The sequence below is a fragment of the Phyllostomus hastatus genome, unplaced genomic scaffold (assembly GCF_019186645.2).
Source record: "Phyllostomus hastatus isolate PE091 unplaced genomic scaffold, TTU_PhHast_1.1 phas_scaffold_39, whole genome shotgun sequence".
NCBI lineage: Eukaryota > Metazoa > Chordata > Mammalia > Chiroptera > Phyllostomidae > Phyllostomus > Phyllostomus hastatus.
In genome coordinates, this window is record NW_025334028.1 from 15,243,481 (window position 1) to 15,265,602 (window position 22,122).

The 22,122-nt window shown below is 34.9% G+C and overlaps 1 protein-coding gene and 1 non-coding gene across 4 annotated transcripts in view; both read left to right on the forward strand.

The window, feature by feature from the left end:
* CCSER1 (coiled-coil serine rich protein 1) overlaps positions 1–22,122 on the forward strand; it is a 1,274,087-nt gene that overhangs the window by 1,004,627 nt on the left and 247,338 nt on the right. The gene's annotated exons all lie outside the window — the stretch shown is intronic.
* On the forward strand, positions 8,410–8,516 carry LOC123807005. Its single transcript, XR_006783576.1, has one exon. It is a non-coding gene; the product is annotated as a U6 spliceosomal RNA (small nuclear RNA).

Below are 22,122 nucleotides of genomic sequence, written 5' to 3' on the forward strand. Positions count from 1 at the left end.
GTAGAGAAGTTTTTATTTACAATAATATTTATCTCAAAGTACTGAGTAATAACTTTAAGATGCTAAGATACCTTCCTAAGATTTTTTCAAACTACTTTTTCACTGTTCCTTTTGATTTATTCCCTTTCCTTTTGGGTTTATCAGTTTATTTATTGCCATCTTCCTTTTTGTGTGTCTATTATTCCATATAACATCTTTGCAGTACTTATTATCCTATGTTAGATCTAACTTTGATTTTACTTTGCTCCATTCTTTTGTGTTTAGGAGCAAGAAAGCAAAACAAATAACTGAACAATAGTGAGAGAGAAACATCCAACATTAGTGAGTGTTGCACGTGGGTCACCGGCCAGCAGTGACCACGGAACGCTGCAGATGGCTCGACGATAAACACGCAAGAAAAAACACACATGCACAGAGACAGACTAGTTTCTGTGGGGAAGTAGGGATGAAATGGCCACCCCCCTAGTGGGGAGCGCACTGATTTACCGTCCATACCTGCTTTTATTGGGCTCATTTTGCATAATAATTCAGGTAAAGTACAGTACTCATTAGGGGGAAGTAAGGAACCATAGAAAACAAAGAACTCTGCCGGTCTATTTTGAGTCGGGGTCAAAGAGCTGTAAGACTTTGAGGAACATAACTTCCTCCTTGGACCCCTCTCATTCAACTGAGAGCATTCTAAACAAAGAAGGTTTCACAGTAATTTACATGTTCTTTCTTAGGCCTGATCACCCTGGGGAATCTGCACTTCTCAGTACAGAGCTGCACCACCCTGTCATTGTTTCAGGCTTAGGTGGAGCAAGGGAACTAAGGCAACTGGGAGACAAGGAGGTTTTCTCTCAGACACTGAGAACTCAGGCTATGTCAAAGCCGAGGAGCGAGGGTCCATCACCCCCTTTTGCTGCAGCCCCCCAAGTCCTTCTTTTGGGGGGGGCCTCCCAAAGTGATCGTGCCTGTCTTAGGTCGTTCCCCCGTGGGGAATCTTACCCATCTTTGGCTAACCGACCAAGCTTTTTGGGGGTTCAGTCATGAATAAAGCAGCAGAAGCAGCATTCCTGCCAGGGAGATAAGCTTTTGTCTCCTTGCTGGCTTACGGTTCCAAGGGCGTTCCCTTAGCCTTAGCCTAGGCGGGGGTTACAGCTTCTGATACCAGTCAGGGCTGTTCCCAACAAGTGAGGACTAATAGAACTATTTGATCACTTCCATCTTCCGAAGGCATACCTGGTAGGGTTGCTTGAACCTTACATGAGTAAAGTAATGCTTATGGCACTCTGCATTCTTAGGGAACAAAGAAAGAACATGGTGTTTATAAATTTACAGTTAATGCACATATGTATCTGGGGTTAAAGAAGTTCTATTCTTCAGGAGAGAGATTCCAGTCAGAAAGATAATAACAAGGAAAAGTTTTAAATGGCATGATGAAATCATCAATATACAACTAATAAAAGAGAAGCTAATACAATAGAATACTAGGAGTGAGAAAGGTACAAAAGGAAAAATAATCTATGTTAGAATTCCATGGAAGAAAAATTCTAAATATTGCTTTTTTGAGACCAAATTAGTGGTTTTACATATAATTGAGCTTTCAATTTTGAGCAGCTCAAAAATAAAAGCTATGCTTCCTTTCCATAAAAATAAAATATAAAGAATATTTTCTTCAATATATAAATAATAGTGATTATCATTTTAGGCTATTGAAGATTTTTATATAATGAAAATGTGTTAACCAAATGTAGATGGTCTGGTTTCAGCTTGGGATGTAGAAAACTGCAAAGAGCCTTTTTCCCACCCTTATAGTAACAAAAAAAAAACATGGGGGAAATACAAATTCCCAACTTCTCTTGGACCAGCTGAGAAATAAAGTCACAGAGTTAGCAATATAGGATAGCAAGAAAGTATCAATATAGGGAGAATTTGTACTCACTTCTATGCTCTTCTCTATAGTGCTCACTGGATATTCACATGAAATTATTGGAAAAACTCCAGGGAAAGTGTCCCTTAAGTGAAAAGTCCAAAAAATAGAACAATAGCTGCTATAGGAAAGACACAGAACTCCATCCAGATTCTTCTTTCTATTATCCATACAGAACAGAAACCTAAAATACTGGGGTAAGCAAAGCACACTGATGAAAACCCATTGTAGCTGGGGGAGGGAGGGAATAGAAACACTACCCTTTATTCCTGAGACAGGGATTAAATTATATTTACTTAAATTAGATTAAATTATGTCTACTACTAAGGTGTTATCAAAATGATCATTACTCTATTCTAGCTTCTATAACAAGAATATTTTAGACTAGGTAGCTTAAATTTATTTCTGACAGGTCTGGAGACTACTGGGAAGTCCAAGATAAGGAGCCATTTGATTTGGTGTCTGGTGAGAGCCCAATTCCTGGTTCATAGGTAGCTGGCTCTTCCCTGTGTCCTCACATAACAGAAGGGGTGAAGGAACTCTCTAGATTTTCTTTTATAAGGTAACTAATGCCATTCATGAAAGTTTTGCCCTCATGACCTAATTATCTTTTGAAGACCCTGTCTCCAGATGTTATCTCATTAAGTATATTAGATTTTAACATATAAATTTTGAGGAAATATAAAAACTCTTTCTGTAGCAGTCATATAACAATATACAAGGTCTTTCCAGAAAAATTCCAGCCATTGTTAATAAACAAGAACAGTTTCATGACATGAATTAACCTGGCAGCCAAGGAGAGTGAACTGGAATGCACATGGATGAACAATGATGACTTCACTGTACTAATCAGTGGGGATCATAGATGCTATTGACTGAGGATGGGTACTGTGTAGCTGTCACATTCAAAATGACTGAGTAGAGCAACGGATCTGCATCATATTTTGTGAGAAGCTTGAACATTCCACCACAGGAACTATTTGGATGATTTCAGAAGTCTGCAGTTATGGGCAACTGGTGATACATGGCTTCATCACGGCAACACACCTGCTCATGCATTTCACCTTATGTAGAGTTTTTGGTGAAACATCAAATCACTCAGGTGTCTCAGGGCTCCTACAGCCCAGATTTGGCACCCTATGACTTTTGGCTTTTTCCCAAAACTAAAATCACCTTTGAAAGGGAAGAAATTTCAGGCTTTAGATGAGATTTGGGAAAATATGATGGGGCAGCTGATGGCTATTGGGAGAACTGTGTGAGGTCCTAAAGTGCCTACTTTGAAGGGGACTGAGGCATCATTGTCCTATGTAAAATGTTTCTTGTACCTTTTATCTTCTTCAATAAGTATCCCTATTATTCATATTACATCACTGGATAACTTCTGAACAGACCTCTTATTTGTAGTTTATCTCTTACCTTTATACTACTTTGTATGTAGTACTTTTTGTGTGTGTATAGGTATATATTTATATGTCAATACTATTTTATAATGGGTTTTAAAAATTAATGATATATCAGACTTCCGGCCAAGATGGAGGCATAGGTAGACACACTGAGCCTCTCCCACAACCAACAACAATTTAGAAACAAAAAACAACCAGTACAGACAGAAAATTGAACTGTATAAAAGTCCAAACACCAAGGAGTTAAAGAAGACACGTTCATCCAGACTGGTAGGAGGGGTGGAGTCAGGCAGCTGGTGGACCTCGGCTGGTGGACCCCAGGCACACAAGGTGGCAGCTGGTGGACCCAGCAAGGCGGTGGACTGTGGAGGGGTGTGGTGTGCAGGGTGACTGGCAGATCAGTCAGTCCCACATTTTCACACAGATAAGCCAGGTGAAACTGGGGAGCAAGACAGACCACGCAAACCAGGGTCCCAGTGCCAGGAAATAAAGCCTCAAAACACTGATTAAAACACTTGTGGGAGTTGAGGTGCTGGTAGAGACTCCCAGTGTCACAGGAGAGTTCATTGGAAAGACTGACAGGGTCCTAGAATGTACACAAACCCACCTACAGGAGTATCAGCACCAGAAGTGCCCAATTTGCTTGGGGGAAGTGGCAGAAGGAACTGAAATGCAACAGAGAGTGGAGAAAGTGCCATTGTTGCCTCTCAGACCCCTGCCCAACATACAGTTTCACAACCTAGTGACTGTGTTCCCCCAAGCCGGTGAACACCTAAGGCTCCGCCCCTCACTACATAAAAAGTGCGTCAAGACAAAAAAAAAAAATGACTCAAATGAAAGAACTGATCAAAGCTCCAGAAAAAATACAACTAAGCAACGGAGAGATAGCAAGCCTATCACATACACAGTTCAAAACACTGGTAATCAGGATGCTCACAGAATTGGTTGAATTTGGTTGCAAATTAGACGAAAAAATGAAGGCTACACTAAGTGAAATAAAGGAAAATGCAAAGGAAAGCAATAGTGATAAGAGGGAAACTAGGACTCAAATCAACAGTGCAGACCAGAAGGAAGAAAGAAACATCCAATCAGAAAAGAAGGAAGAAATAAGAATTCAAAAAAATGAGGAGAGGTTTAGGAACCTCCAGGACATAGTTAAACATTCCAACATCTGAATTATAGGAGTACCAGAAGGAAAAGAGGAAGAGCAACAAGTGGAAAAGTTATTTGAACAAATAATAAAGGAGAACCTCTCCAATCTGGCAAAGGAAATAGACTTCCAAGAAGTCCAGGAAGTTCAGAGTCCCAAAGAAGTTGGACCCAAGGAGGAACACACCAAGGCACATCATAATGACATTACCCAAGATTAAAGATAAAGAGAGAATCTTAAAAGCAGCAAGAGAAAAGGAGACAGTTACCTACAAAGGAGTGCCTATGAGACTGTTAGCTGATTTCTCAAAGGAGACCTTACAGGCAAGAAGGGGCTGGAAAGAAGTTTTCCAAGTCATGAAAGGCAAGGGTCTACATCCAAGATTGCTCTATCTAGCAAAGCTTTTATTTAGAATGGAAGGGCAGATAAAGTTCTTCTCAGATAAGGTCAAGTTAAAGGAGTTCATCATCACCAAGCCCTTATTAATGGGACTTATCTGAGAAAAAGAAGATAAAAAACATGTACAGTAAAATAACAGCAAACTCACAATTATTAACAACCACACCTAAAACAAACTAAGCAAACAACTAGAACAGGATAGAACCACAGAAATGGAGATCACATGGAAGGTTATCAACAGGGGAGTGAGACAGGGAGAGTGGGGGAAGGTACAGAGAATAAGTATCATAGATGGTAGGGAGAAAATAGACAGGGGGAGAGTAAGAATAGCATGGGAAATGCAGAAACCAAAGAACTTGTAAGTATGACATGGGGACATGAACTAAAGGGGGGAAATGTGGGTGGGAGGAGGTGTAAAGGGTGGAGGGGAGTGAAGAGGGGAAAAGGGGACAACTGTAATAGCATAATCAATAAAATATATTTTTTCAAAATTACTGATATATTAAAAACTATGCACTTAATATAGTATAGTGGAGAGGCAGGAACCAGTTCTGTTAAATTCTGAATGATCCAGTAATTCCTTTGCTATTCAATATTTCTATATCTCAATAACTATAATATGTATTATATTGTTATAGTCCCTTCTTAACCAAAAATAGCATATTATTAGTATAATTTAAAACTATTAATATATTCAAAATATTTTAACCTAAATACTAATTTTATGTTGTGATCTGCAATAACTAAAATTTTTCATTAATTAAGAAACTTTTGCCTATCCTGACATTATTCTAAAACATGATGACATTTGAAGTTTGATAATTGAAGTACTAAACTTAATAGACAAGAAATATTGTATGCTACTATTATAGTATAGAATTAAAGGAATGTGATCTGGGTTCCATATTTTCCTTTTAAATAATTAGTGAGCTAAGTAAATGAACTAAGTTACTGTCTTTAAGAATTAAGAATAATAAGAATACTCTCTTAGAACTTTGAGAATTTTTGATCATTAAAAAAAGCATTCCATCATCTAAGTATTTAAATTTTTTCTGTACTTGTTCATGTATATTATTTTATAATTTGCTTTCTCCATATTAATTAATTAGCAGTCCCAAGGTGCTATATTCTGCCTTTTTAAAGTTTACCGATAGATAAGATCACTAATGCTACCTAAATTAAAGCCTAGAGTATTAAAGGAATTATTAGTAATTATATATTATATTAGTGACTGATGTATTAGTAATTACAATATATTAAAGAAATATATTAGTAATTATAATGTAGCTTTTTTAGTTGGGTCCCATCGATCATTGTGGATTTGGGGGTGAATATAACTTAATCTGTTATGATTTTACTTGAAGGTACAAATAGGTTAAAGGTTGCCAAATAGAGGGAGAATATAAGAAGTTGCCATATGAAATTTTATAAATGGTCCTAGAGATTATCTATTCTAATCCATACATATTACAAATAAATCCTTGAGAGATTAAGTGATTTATCCAAAGTTCAAAGCTTAGTGACCCATTTTTCCTGTTTCTTCTTCCAAGGTTCTTTTCTTTCATATTTCTCTCAAGGCATCATATCTCCTTTTACCCACCTGAAATGTCATGGGAAATTTTCCTCTTTCAAGACAGGAGTTGACGCTCAAGTAATTCTTCAAAGTTGAATACAAGTGAGTCAATTGAAGAATGTGAATAGAACAAGCCCAGGGGGTGGAAGCAGCATGGGGAGAGGCATTGCAGGGGCACAGCAGAGCTTCTTTGGGCAGCTGTACACGGCTCATAGGGCTCAAGGGTTGGGTGCTCACTTGTGCAGCTGAGGTATTTCCTTGCAATGTTGGAAAGGGTCAGTTTTTCTATTAGAGGTCAAATTAAATTCACAGGTATTACTATTTTTTAATGTTTAGTATTTTTTTCAAAAGAGACTAATTTTTATTAAAATTTAGAGTTTATTTATTTATACAAGATTATGTTCAAATAAGCAGGTTTGGATTCTCAGATGCCCTGTAAACTATTTTAAGCTAATTTCTCAGTTCAGTTATGAAATGGGGTAGGTTTTACTTATGAGCTAATCTTTATGTAGAGAGTTAGAATGATTAGATCTGAATATGGATCAAATCATTTTTGGTTTTGATTCTTAAAGAGCAAATAGATCAGATACAACTCCTTTACCACAAGTCAGGAAATTCTATTTTAAATTTTCCTTTGAGTATTAAATATATTACTTGGAATTTTCCTTAGAGTACTAAATATATTACTTGGATCCTCAGGGAAAACATTGTGATTGCAATGTTACATATAAATATTGGTAAATATTATAGTTTTGATCATTTAAAATAACAGTTAAATAAAATGGATTTATTTCTTGTGACACATATACTCTCTCAGTGTGTGTTTGATATTCTTCAGCCCACTAAAAATCCTACTGTAAAAATCCTACATTTGTACTCAAATGGCTCCATGTTGGCCTAAAACACTTCATTATATAAAATATATCCCTTAACCTGTTCAGCTGGAGACATGTGACTTCTTTTGTTCACATCATGTGGATTGGGTGCATTGCCAAGCCCTTAAAAATGAAAATATACACCCTATAAAGATACATAATGAAAGATCCTCCAAGAGAAATAAACATTTGAGATTATGATTGGCTTCTAAAAATTAAAATCTGTATGAAATAGATATGGGTGTATATATGGAAACTCCTTTAAATTGGAAAAATCAGACAAGACTCTTAAAATGCAACTGTATTAGACCTCAATGTATTAAATTTAGGAAAAGCAGATATCATCAATCCTAAGTGGAAGGTTTGGCAGTCATTAAAACAAATTTAAAAAAAGTGAAGAGATCAAACATTCAAGTATCTCTTTATGAACAATGCAGGAAATACTTGAATTATTGATCCTTGTGGTAGGTATAATTTATTGTGGAAATGGGAGACATTAGTTAATTCAATGCTCGAGCATTTTTTTGTCTGTTTTATTTCACGCTCCGCATGCACCCTTCTTTTTTGGATCTGTGAGCTGCTTTTCCACAGGACATCTACAGAGATAACATACCTATAACTAGGGTCTGGTGTCCTTAGCATCTGGTTTCCTTAGCAGTAATGATTGAAACTGGAAATCAATAAAGTGAAATTGATTTTTACACAACTTTCACATGAACCTTGTTTAGATGAATCTTCCATTAGTAATCAATTCAGCCTTGGTGTGTTTTCAAATGTGAGAGGCGAAAGGTGCTATTCTGAGAAACTAAAAATGTAGTGAGCAAGTTTCCTGGGAGACCCCCACAGGGACATTCCTTAGTGATCCTTCTTATTACATCTCCACTTCTTGCAACCTTTGCAAAGTCTCACTTAGAAAGTGTTGGAAACATCCATAAATGGAACTCTGTTTTTCTTAATGTCTGGTTTTGTGGGCTTTATAGCATTAGAAAAATTGGTAGACATAAGAAATTTACAGAACCTACTTAATTAAGAAACATTATTTATCTCTAGTCAACAGATTGAAGTAAATCGTTATATTAAGTTAAGAATCTTTGCCTGTGCTAACTTCACAACACATACTATAAAATCTGAAATGACACAGAGAAGGTTAGAATGGCCCCTGTGCAAGGATGACATGAAAATTCATGAAGCGTTCCATGGTTTTTATTGAGTTAAGGTTACATGGTGACAGACAAATACTAGAATTGGTGGTGTGATCACATTGTAAGGTGTAAAAATGGCAAATTACTGTATTGTACACCTGAAACTAATATATAACCAATATATGATTGTGTTCTAATAAATATGTTAAAATAATATTTATGTAAAGTATCATTTTTGTCTATGAAATATCAATGTCAGTATCTGAAATTAATAAGATATTATTTTAATTGTTAACAACTGCTTTTGTTTCAATGCACATGAGAAAGAAAAAATCATTTCTCATAAATAAATATGCTTTAGACATTGAGATTTTTTATAGAAACTTTCTGATCAGAATTTATTTTATATGTTGAGAGGTAGTCCTGAGTCTTGCAGTCTTGTCTCTTTAAAATGTTGTTTTGTGCAATATATTATATGTTAGAAAGTATGATATACAATCACCTTTTCTGAAGTTTTTATTTACTATTATTATTAATGAGAGTGTGTGTCTCTGCTGTCATGTAAAGGAATGGACAAAATAAGCAAAACATTAAAAATAATTACAAAACATAATGTGGGGGTCAGACTGTAGAGATCATAAGCTTTTAAAAATTATATTATTTTTAATTTCTAAAAAAATTAACAATATGCTTATTCTTCAAATTATGGTCTATAGAAGGTTTTCTCTGGTCCTCCAGGAGTTAAAAGTTTAGACAGAGTCGTTTCCCTTGTCTTTTCATTCTTCCTCTGCACTTCATGTTGAGGTCACTGTGGGTAGCCCTGTGGGAGGGTCAAGATAGCAAATGCTCAGGGAAAAAGAAAAAGTGTTTATCTGACTTACTGATATTATAAGGGATAAAAAAGTGCTGTGTAATTTCTTAATAACTAATATTCATGTCCTTTAATAAAATTTTTTCATCATGTTGGTTTGTGAATCATCAGCAATGTAGGAAATATACATGAAAAGAGCTACTTAATGGATTGTAGTTTATGTAAACTTATACAAATTACATTTATACTTCTTGGTAAGATGAGCATATTTTAGGTATGTTCCTTTGAAAAGTCCTAGCAGTGGCTGGTCCCTGAGTGGTTGTCAGGAGGGGAGCCGGTCTGTGAGTGCCGCTGGGCATCACTCATCAGGTTAACTGGTTAAAGTTACCTCATTTCATTTCCTTAACACATCTGAAAAATGGTCATTAGCCTCATTTTTAAATGAGAAATCTAAATTTCTAAGCGAATGAATGCCTGTATTAGTTTCCTAGGACTGCCATAACGAATTATCAAAAATGTGCTTAAAACAACAGAAACTTATTTTCTCATTGTTCTGGAGGTCAGAACCCAGAAAATAAGATGTCAGTAGGGTCTGGCACCTTCTGGATGCTCAAAGGAGAATCTGTTTCATTCCTATCACCTGGTTGTTAGCAGTTCTTGAAATTGTGGACTCTACTCCAATCTCTGCCTTCATTTTCACATTGCCTTCCCTCTGCTTGCTCCTCTGTCTTTTCCTTTTCTGTTTCTTATGAGGACATTGGATTTAGAGCCCACTCTAAATCCAAGATGATGTTATCTCATTTCAAGATCATTAACTTAATTACATCTGTAAAGACCCTATTTCCAGGTAAGGTCACATAATGAACTGGGAGTTACCGCTCGGAAATATATTTTGAGGTTGACTATTCAGCCTGTTCCAATAATGTGGTGGCAGTCAGAATTCAAATTCTGTTTTCCTGACCTTGGAGGAAAAGTGCTTCTCATTGTTCTGTACCAGTCCAATAAATATGGTCAAGGTTTCATATTAGACACAACATATACTCTTAACAAAATGATTAAAACACAGCCCCTGCTTTTGAAGTGCTTCCACACTAGTGAAATTTAGCTGGCTCTTTAATTTCTAAAAAATAAATGTCATCTCACTGTGTTTACAGATACAAAATGTATTTTAAGCTGCCTAAAAAAAATATATTACTATATACAATATTATCCTATAAGTTTATTTTCTGTCTTGTTTAGACTTTAAAGACTAGCAAAGCGAGAAATTTCAATTAGGTACAATGGCTTTTCATTATTATAAAATATAAATAGCAATTTAATATATCTTATTGTATCAGAAAGTTAAGTAGATAAATTATAAATAAAATTAATGATAAGGAAATATTGTTTTCAAGGTAAATATAAAATATTAACTCTTAGTAAATAAGCTCCAAGAAAACTATAAATATTTTGAATATGAAAACTTATTAGAGAGAGACAAAGTTATTTGTCATTATGGTGTTTATTTTTGAAGGAGACAATTACGGGATTCTAGGAAATGAAATATTTTCAAATATTAGAATACCAATTATATTTTATGAGTATAATCAATGCATATTGAGAAAAATAGTTTTCTGATAGTTATTAAAATATATTTATATTAATAAATATTGCCAACAATGAGAAATCTCTAGTTCATTTTTTCTTGTGGATGCTGGCTTTTTCAGTATTTTAGGGAAGAGTGACTTATAAATGATACTGTGTCACAATTATCCTCTCTCTTCTTTTAAGTGTTATAGCATGACTTATCCAGCCTGCATTTTTACCTACATCACAATAATCACAGATTACCCCAAACAACATGGGGTTGTTGCCCCCTATGCAGCCTACATTTCATGCATAACTTTTGACTCAGCCAAAACTTAACTACTGTTGACTGGAAACTTTACATATAACATAAACAGTCAATTAACAGATATTTTGCATGTTATATGCATTACATAATGTATTCGTATAATAAAGGAAGCTAAAATAACATTTTGTATTCTCAAAGAACACCATGAGGTAGAGAAAAATACATTTATAGTACTATACTGTATTTGTTGATTCTGTAAATTTACATCTTCTGCTTATAAGATGAATCATCTGTCAGTACCTATATCAATATTGTCTTATAGAAAATACTGCAGATGTTATATGTATTACTAATACTAGACATCAAAAATGAGAAGATAATGTGAAAAGAAATTTTTATTTATAACAGGTATAACAATGTATGCACTGCTAACAAAGAAGCAGCAATACAATTGCTTTATGGTAGTTTAATGGAATCTATTGTTTCACAGTAGGAAGGAAAGCTCCAAAAATTTTTCAAATTTTTATTGAAAAATCTGTGTATAAGTGGGTCTATACTGTTGTTCAATAGCTTGCTTTAAAAGCCACTTGGGTATGTTTCATATTAGGATGGATATTTTTTTAAAAAATAATTCAAGTTAAAAAAACTTTAACCTAATGGCTTTATAGTAACACAAATGATTTGTGTCTGTAAGTACAACACACTCACAAAGTATTTATATGGAAGCATTTCTTTTAAAAATAAAACATTGAAGTAATTCCTCAAGTCCTTCATTTGAAATCAAGTTGGAATTTATAAAAATTTTCAACAGACTATATAGATCGAAGGGTGAAAGTTTCTGTGGGATAAATTCTATACAGATTTTGGAAGAGAAAGAATAGTAGTAGAATGGGGAATGAGGCTTGAAAGATAAGGAAGAAAACAAGTATAGAAAACTGGAAGTCCAAATCTATATCTTCTTCCCTATGTTTACCAATCTGAAGATAAATGATTGTACTTTTTATTTTCCTTCTCTATTTCTATCCATCTCCTTTCCTTTGTATTTCTTCCCTTTTACTTACCTCCTTCTCTCAATCCCTATACCTTCTCTCTTCATGTGGCATAGGGATTGTCAGGTTAAGGTGGAAGACAATATGCATTAACTCAAAGACATTTTGTAATTAATTCTTAGGTGTTTTCTAGGTTTTCTGTCCTTGGTTGATTAAAAACAAGTCAGTATAGTCAATTGTCTAATAGATAATACATAGAATTAATAGAGAAGATTGAAAAATTAATAGTAACTAATTTGTTTATTAAAATCCTTATCTGATGACTATAGAGAAATAGCTATTTTTTTTCTGTTTTTTTTTTTCAGCAAGTGAACTCTCTATTGACCAAATTTACTGTTGTTATCTCATTTGTTGATTTAGGAGATATTTTTCACTGCACCTGAGAAATAACCTGGCCCAGTGGGAGTGGAAAATAAGTAGTAAATTAGTAATTATTGTCATGCATATTCAACTACCTAATAGAAACATAAATATATTGAGGTTTCAGTCAAGTGGATGTTATCCATTCTCAATGGATGGCCAAAGTTCTGAGACATTTCAGTATCCTTTAAAAGGAAGCAGTAATTGAGGTTCTTGATGAATAATAGAAATGACTCTTTTATCTTTTACACATTCAAGATTTTTTTCACAATACATCTTATAAAAGGGAACACAAAATTTTACTTGCAATCATACATTGCTTAGATTATATAGCAGTTTTGAATGTGTAACTCACAATGTAATTGACACTTTAAGATAAGCCACTAAAAGGAGTTCTGGCCAAGATGGAGGTGTAGGTAGAAACATCTTTGCTTCCTCGCACAACCAAAAGGAAGATAACAACCAATCTAAAATCAATACACAACCAAAAATGCTAGAAAATCAAACTGCCTGGAACTCTGAACACCAAAGAATTAAAGAAAAAGGCAAACGGGACAACCAGACTTCTAAGAACCCCCAGTGAGACCACAGACTACATGGGTGGGCTGGCTGAGGAAAACCATAGGGAGGAGGTGGACTGTGTGGGCCGGGCTGGCTGAAGGTGGAACTGAGACACAGAGTTGACTGTGGACTACAGTGGTTGCCACAGTGGGAGAAACTCTCAGTCTCACACGAGAGTCTGTTAGAAAGTGGGCTAAAGACAAGCAGGTGAGCTGCATTGTTCCCTCTCTGGCCCCTCCCCCACAAGCAGCACCACAACGCAGCAAGGAGGGTTGCCCTGCCCAGGTAAATACCTAAGGCCCCACCTCCTTACAATTTAACAGGTGCACCAAGACAAAGAAATATGGCCCAAATAAAAGAACAGAGCAAAACTTCAGAAAGAGAGCTAAGTGATGACGAGATAGCCAACCTATCTGATGGAGAATATAAAGCCCTAGTAATCAAAATGTTTACAGAACTGATTGAGCTTGGTTGAAAAATGAAAGAACAAATGAAAAATAGCCAAAATGAAATAAAGCAAAATATTCAGGGAACCAACAGGGAAGGGAAGGAAACCAGGACTCATCAACAATTTGGAAGAGAAGGCAAATAAACATTCTACCAGAACAGAATGAGAAAAAAGAATTCAAAAAAATGAGGGGAGGCTTGGGAACCTCTGGGACAACTTTAAACATTCTAACATCTGAATCATAGAGATGCTAGGAGAAGAGGAAGACCAAGAAACTGAAAATTTGAAAAAATAATGAAAGAAAACTTCCCCAATCTGGGAAAGGAAATAGACATGCAAGTACAGGAAGGTCAGAGAGTCCCAAAGAACTCAGACCAAAGGAGGAACACACCAAGACACATCATAATGACATTACCCAAAATTAAAGATAAGGAGAGAATCTTAAAAGCAGCAAGAGAAAAGGAGACAGTTACCTACAAAGGAGTGCCCATAAAACTATCAGCTGATTTCTCAAAAGAAACCTTACAGTCAAGAAGGGGCTGGAAAGAAGTATTCCAAGTCATGAAAGGCAAAGGCCTACATCCACTATTACTCTATCCAGCAAAGCTATCATTTAGAATGGAAGGGAACATACGAGCTTCCCAGATAAGGTCAAGTTAAAGGAGTTCATCGTCATCCAGCTCTTACTATATGAAGTGTTAAAGAGACTTATCTAAGAAAAGGAAGATCAAAACTATGAACAGTAAAAATGACAACAAACTCACAATCATCAAAAACTAAACCTAAACACACAAAAACAAAAACAAGCTAAGCAAACAACTAGAACAGGAACGGAACCATAGAAATTAAAATCACATGGAAGGTTATCAGCGGGGTGGGGGGGGAGTAGGGCAAAAGGTACAGGGAATAAGAAGCATAAATGGTAGGTACAAAATAGACACAGGGGGTCAAGAATAATATAGGCAATGTAGAAGCCAAAGGACTTATATGTACAACCCATGGACATGAACTAAGGGGGTGGGGAATGCTGGAATGAGGGGAGTGCAGGGTGGAGGGGGATAAAAGGGAGAAAAAATGGGACAACTATAATAACATAATCAATAAAATATACTTAAATAAAATATAAAAGAAATTTTTAAAAAATTTAATTGAGGTATAATTAACATAGCATTATACGTTTCAGATATACAACATAATTTGATATTTGCATATATTGTAAAGTGATCACCACAATAAATCTAGTTAACATCTATCACTATATGTAGTACAGATTTTTTTCTTATGATGAAAACTTTTAAGACCTACTCTATTAGCAACTTTCAAATACGCAGTATAGTAGTATTACAGTAGTAGTAGTAGTCATCATGCTCTACATTATATCCTCATGACATACTTATTTTATAATTGTAAGTTTGTACCTTTTGCTATTGTTATAAGTTATTTATATAATCTGCATATTAATAACCTGTCATATATATGAGTTACAAATATTTTCTGCCACTACCTATTATGGGATGAATTTTCATTTTGTTAGTAGTTGTCTTTTCTGTTCAGGACTTTATGGTTTGATGTAATTTAGCACAGTTTTTGAAGAGGAATTTTTATCTGTTTTCTTATTCCAGTGAGTATATATTATACCTGTGTTTTTACAAAACACATCAATATATTGTTAAGATTCAAGGGCAGAAAAAGCCATGGGACAAGATATTTTCAGAAAACATTAAAGAGGGCATCTCTTTGCTCTAAAGATGAGGATATCCAGGGAGAAAATAAAATTAAGCAAAGACTGTAAATGAAATATTCAGGAAAAATGATGAGGCTTAGAAGGTGTCATTTAGACTGTGAAGGTCTTGGCTAAAGGGCGTGTGTTTATCCTCTGAGAAATTTATTTTTCTTTTATATTTTCTTATTTTCTCCTTCAATAAGTGTGTGTTACATTTGTAATAAAAACTAAATATGTTTAAAAACTGGAGAGAAGGAGACAGCAGGATCAGGATAGCTGGAATTAAACTTGTCTTTCTTTCTCTAAGTCAAAAGTAAAGAAATCACAAGTGTTCTGCTCATAATGGGAAAATGAGTGATAGTGTGTGTGTGTGTTCATGCGTGTGTGTGTTCATGTGTGTGTGTGTGAAGATAGAGACAGGGAGAGATGTGTGAGAGTGGTGTTTGGGGAAGAGAACTTTCAGGTGTGGTTGAGCAGGACAAACAAACCTTTTAGTGTATGTATGTGAGTGGGTGCAGGATTGTGTATGAAGTAAGAGGTTTGGATTCCTAAGTTAAATATTTTAGAGAATAAACAATTTCAGACAATGGTAAGGTCTAGGTTGAACCTGAAAATGGACTGAAGTAGGATCAAAAGGCATGAAGGGAACAGTTCAAGGTTAAAATGGAGAACAGAATGGTGAATAGAAGGTACAATCCCCTGAGATGGAAGCAACAGTTGCCAAGGGACTGAAAACTTGATTATGTGGCAAAATTCTCAATAGAAACATGTGTGAGCAGACACCAGACCAATGAATGTATATAGAAAACTAAAGGAAACAAAATACAACTCTGTTGTATATTTAAAAAGGGAATGTGATATTTAAGAAAAGGTGCTAAAATATTTAGAGTAAGCAATTTCTGGCACAATGATGTTTAGTCCAGAACATGACTCAGAAATGTGCATATGAGTTGCATAGTCATGAAAAAGGTAGATTAGAAACTATGAGCATGTTAAGGAAGTTAAAGGAGTTCAGAAGTCCTAATGGGTATTGTTAAGAACAGACAAAATTAACATAGAGAAGTAAATAGGGCACTGATGAAATTGAATGAAAACAGCATGATGACAGCTAATAAAATAGTTATACTATTAACATTGATTATGAGATACAGAGAAAAGGGATAGGAGTAAAAAGAATTGTTAGAGAGGAATATCAGTCCAATCTTGGTGCAGTATCAGAAAGTACTTAAAACAAGAAATTATAAAATTGTTGGAAGTGTAACAGAACACAGGTTCAGCTGCCTGCCTCAATGAGAGCCAAACCTGTGAAACAGGTGCTGATGAGGAGGAAAGTGGTTTATTTAAGTGTCAGCCACCTGAGAAGGTGGAGGACTCTCATCCCAAAGCCCATCTTAACAGCTCAGTGCAGGCAGAGGTTTTATTAGGGAGGAGAGGAAAAGAGGAACAAAAAAAAATCAGGGAGTGGGGGTGTTGAAAGTTCTCTATGTGTAAGTCAGCACAGCCGGTCCTGCTTATTATCTCAAAATTGGTCCTGCAGAGTTCCAGTTTTTATGGTTGGGAGTCAGCTAGTCTCTGGGAGCCAGAATGTCTGTTTGCTGGAGTCAGCCTCTTTCCCTGAAACAAGTTCCTGGAATTCTTATACAAATATGGTGATTATCCATGGGTTACATATTAGTTAATGATTCATGTTTTATAAAATCATTTTTAACAGAAGAGAACGGAGAAGTGGGTTATAGAAGGACTACTGAATTGGAAAGTGGGGTCACCTATCATTGTCCAGTCATTCCACCACAGCTGAGATGCAGAGATGAGGCAGGAAAACCACTGTCAACAATCACAGGTGCCCAGAGGCCACACAGGAGAACTCAAGGCCATGTATTGGAGCCTCTGTGTCAGCCACCATTCCTGATGGAGGAAGGGTACCCTTGGTCTCTCTTGTCCAAGTTTTACTTGCATGCATCTCATGACAGAGCCTAAAACAAATTCAGAAATGTAGTTTCCAGGATGCAGGAATCTTAGATCAAGCAAAGAACAAAGAAGCAGGTGGGAATAGAGGCTGATAGACAAGCTCAGGCAATTTATGAAAATGAGAAGTAAGAATCCTGGAGCAAACCAAAATTGCACTCTTAAAAACTGTAATAAGTCCTTTGTTGACCATACACATATCCAGGGCCAGATGACTGTGGTAGTATCAAAACATAGAGGGAAATAAACCGCAAGACCTCAGACCTGATTACTTCTCTCAAATACTACCTGCCTCAACCAAACCATTGGCAAGTGCTGGGGAAGAGGGCAGTGCAGTAGTTGCAGTACTGACTATACCGTTCTCAAAGCCCAGATGGGAAGATCAGTCATGTGTTTTTTAGAGCAGTAGCTTTCCAAGCACAGTGCCTACACCAGCAACAGCAGCACCTGGGACCTGGTTAGACAAGCAATTTCTCAGGACCTATGTCAGGCCTACTGAATCAGAGGTGTGAGTCCCAGCATTCTGTGTTTTAGCAAACCCTTGAGGCAATTCTGTTACATGCTGACATTTGAGAGCCTTCATGTTAGATGAAAGAACTCTGGCCATAGGCTTCTATTTAAACATTAAAACTCCATTTTACCCTTAAAATGACTCATGCACCTAATTAGTTGATATTACCTGGGACTAAAGCATGATTTTTTTCATAGTATGCTGCATTTTATAAGTTGTACAAATGTATTGCCTGGGAATTTTCTGATTAAACTGAATTTTAAGAAACACAGAGACTATCATTTGAGAAATTATTGCTTGATTTTACTTAATAAAGGCCCAATATACCTTTTGGTATGCAAAAATAAGTATAGCTGACACTAAATAGCACTGAATATGGTGAAGCCTCACTTTGGGCACATACTTGCACTAACTAACTTAATACTCACCTATAGTATAGCTGTCATTATTATCACCTTTTTATAGATGAGAAAATGAAGGTATGTGACAGAGCTGAGATTTCATAGCTAACTAGTTTAACCCCAGGGTCTACTATTTGCACTAGCCATACTGTATTAGAAAGAAAGCAATACTACAAGGGTATTTACATACTCTAGGCACATTTTTAAAAGAAATTGCCTTTCTTCTTTTATATGCATGTACAGCAAATATAGCAAATATAACTTTCTATGGTAATAATAAAAGTTTTAGCTTAACTTTTTCTCCATAAAAGTTTTAAAGAAGTAGATATTAGTCCTCATAATATTACTGAATGGTGTTACTAAGTTATTATTGACTTTAAAAATCATACTGCATTAAATGATATTTGCTTTAAATAGACCATATGCTATTGTGACATCTGATTTTCATTTGGAGACACAGTGATAGATAGAAGTAAAAGAGAAACATAATAGAGACAAAATAAGTCATTGCCAAGTTAGGATCTCAATATACACTGCTTTTCCTTAGTCTAAATTTCATCTTTTCTTGAGATAATGGCTCATATTGTTGTTTTGACTAAGGAAGAAAGTTTTAAGACTCAGGAAGTCAATAATCCTTTTGAAAGAGAGAATTAATGTGTCTTCAGTGTAACCAATTCCAGTGATATCAATGAGGCTTATTAGAGAAGTATTACAAGCAACATATGATCACATTTGAACTGTAAGTACTTCCATTTTCTGTTAACTGCTGTTGTGAACAGCTTTCTGATAATGGAAACTTTTTAAAAAGTGGTTTATTAAAATGTCTAGTTTTGCTACCTTCTCATTATTTTAGATAAATTAAAACTCTGAATAAGACTTGAAGGCACCATTTTTTAGTGCCAAGGAAATAAAGTAAAGTGTGTTCATGGCAGTGAAAATGAAGCTACTATCAGTTCTATTAGGACAACAATATATAGAAGCATTAATTGCTTTCAGAGAAGAAAGATCTATGCCTCAGGTAGATACTAATTTAATGGTGCTGCTTAAAATATAATTAATTATTCAAACACAAAAATAAATTACTCAAATATTTTAATAATGATTTCCTACAGCCCATGTTTAGAGGAACACTAATAAAAAAACTCAACACTGAATTCTATTTATCAATGAATATGGTAATATTTTCAAAATGTTTCTGAAAGATTTTAGCTAAATGACAACTGAAAAAGGAAAGAAAGAAAAATTCTGTATTAACCAGTACAATTTATTATTGTAAGAAATGTTTATCACTAAGAGAACTTTCAAAGTTTTAGATCATGAATGATATATAATAGGTTTGGCAAGCTAGGTTAGTATTAAGGTTCTTTCATTCAAACCATGCCCCAGCCAGTATTTAGGATATATTCCAGAATTTTACTTTTATCTTTGCTTATATAGGTAATTTCCTGAAGGACTAGGTTTTAAGTAGGGTTTTTAAAATCATAGTGGCTACTCTTTTCACTCTTAAAGTACAATAGATTAGACTTTACTGAGAGTAAATGTTTTCATAGGATATTCTCAGCAACAGTAGGACAAGATGGTTTAACATGGCCCTTGTAATCTGTAACTAATGTGCAAAATTTACAGATGGTTATTGATAAATATTGTATGACTTAATAATAAAGTGATATGTAAAGGTTATGCAAAGTATGGAAACGGTTCTCATTGAGTGTGTAATTGATGCATGGTTCTCTGTCAGTACATTCCTTAATATAGGTAGCATATATATTTTATTATATTATGTCTAGTCTAATAATTAATCTTTTCTTCTAAATTTATAATTATGAAAGTTTATTTTTAAAATGAAATATTAAAAAAGAAATAGTACATGACTTATCTACTATAATGTGACTGTCATACATTCCAGCAGGTAAAAATATATTCACCCTATAAATATTTTGACATTGAATTTATAAGAACAAATAATTTCTAATTTCCCTCATTAAATACATGGGTCCAGATGAAATTGTTATTTATATTTATATATTAAGAAGCATGGTATAAAATAGAACTGAAGGCTATATTAAGTAAGAAATTTGTGCTATCTTATAGAATGAAGTGTGTTTGACTCTATGCAAGTCTGTGACCATTATGGGCAGTTGTCTTACCTCTTTCAGACTGATACAGTGTATTCAGAGACAACATCTCATTCACTGATAGTTGGAAATCAGTTGAAAGCAAAGAACCAAAGTTTAGATTGCAGCCCACTCACAATAAAAACTGAACTGGAAGAAAATGGAGCCACCTATAATAGTGAAGCAAGCAGGGTTTCGTGAGCAGTGAAAATCAATGGGATAAAAATGGACCCCTTTCCTCCCATTGATTTGTTTTTCTTTTGCGTGTTTCTTGGAGCTGGACTCAATTACTCAATTTTTCTGATTCCCTTCCCCTTCCCCATTTTTTCCTTTCCTCTCCTTTCCATTCATTTTGTCATGGAACATAAGACTTAATAACAGGTTTCCCACAAAAAAACAGCAATGTCCTTGTAACCCCCGAGTGTGAATCACCAAATTCTGAGCACATATTATCGGACAGCTAAACTGGTAGCTTCATTTGTATATAGTTGTTATCATCTAAAATTCATGGGGGGTCACAATAAAACACTCAATATTCATCTTTGAATGTAATCCTCCCTATGCTTCCCCTCAGTAGATGGCAATCAGTTTTTAAACCAAAAAACATAGGAAACCTCTTTGATTCTCCTTTTCCCCTCAACCCAGCATTCATTTAAGTAACAAATCCTGTTAGCTCTCCCTTCAAAGGACGTTCTAAGTCCTCCTGTGTATTTTTGTTTCAGCTGCAATCACCTTAGTCCAAGTCAACACCGTTTCTTATTTCTATAGTCGCTTTCTGACCGATCATCTATTTTTCAGCATTGTAATCTCCATAGGGAAGGGGAATGATATTTAAAAATATATAAATCAGGGAAGATAAGCCTTCTACATAAACTGTCTATTTGAAACTGTCCACTGGCATATTTATTGTGATATAAATCCAAACTTTTTGTCATGGCTTAAAGGGCACTATCATTCCGGGCTGTCCTTTATTGTTTTCCAAATTCTGAATACTTTCATTCCTCTCTGCCACCACTTTCCTGTCCTGACTGCTACACTTGCTCAAGCCTGACGGTTCTGCAATGGCTCTCCTGTCTGCCTAGGATGATTTCCCCCAGATCATTTTCATCATTTGAGTATCAGCTCAAATTATATTATTTTCACCTTATTTATCAATATCTGAAATTATGTATCAAAATATTTAATTCTTTGTTTATTGATCTGTTTATTTAACTCAATAAAAAAGACTGTTTCTGGATTATTCATCATCATATATTCATTTCTACAACAGTACATAGTAATCCCTCAATAATTATCACTTAATAAATAACCATAAACTGTGTTCTAATCTCACAATTTATCAGTGTACAAAATTTAAAGCAACCACTGAAAGTCACACTGGGTATTGTGAGAAGACATATAATGATTCCAATGATCTAATTAGTGTTAAGAGTCACTTGAATGCATGGTACATTTATAATTTATTTATTAGGGACTTTCAAAATTGATATCCAAAGCACTCATATGAAGTTAAATGGATAATTTAGTCATTACTACTGATTTAGGGATTCATGGTGATGGATATTGTACTAATTTGTGTTAAAGAATATTTTACAAAATCCTCATCACAGGCAAGGGGAGCCTAAGGAAGCATGACAATTAAACATAGTCTGATATCTGGGACGAAAAACTAGGACAGAAAACGAACATTAAGTAAAAAAATAAGAATATCTAAGTAAATAATTGAAAAATAAATTATGAACTCTAAATATCTAGTTAATAACACTCCATCAATATTTTTTTATTACTTGTAATAATTGTACCTTACTATAAAATGTTAATAATAGGGGAAACTGAGGGAAGGGCTGGGATCAGAGGTGTGGGAACTCTCCATACTATCTGCTGGAATTTT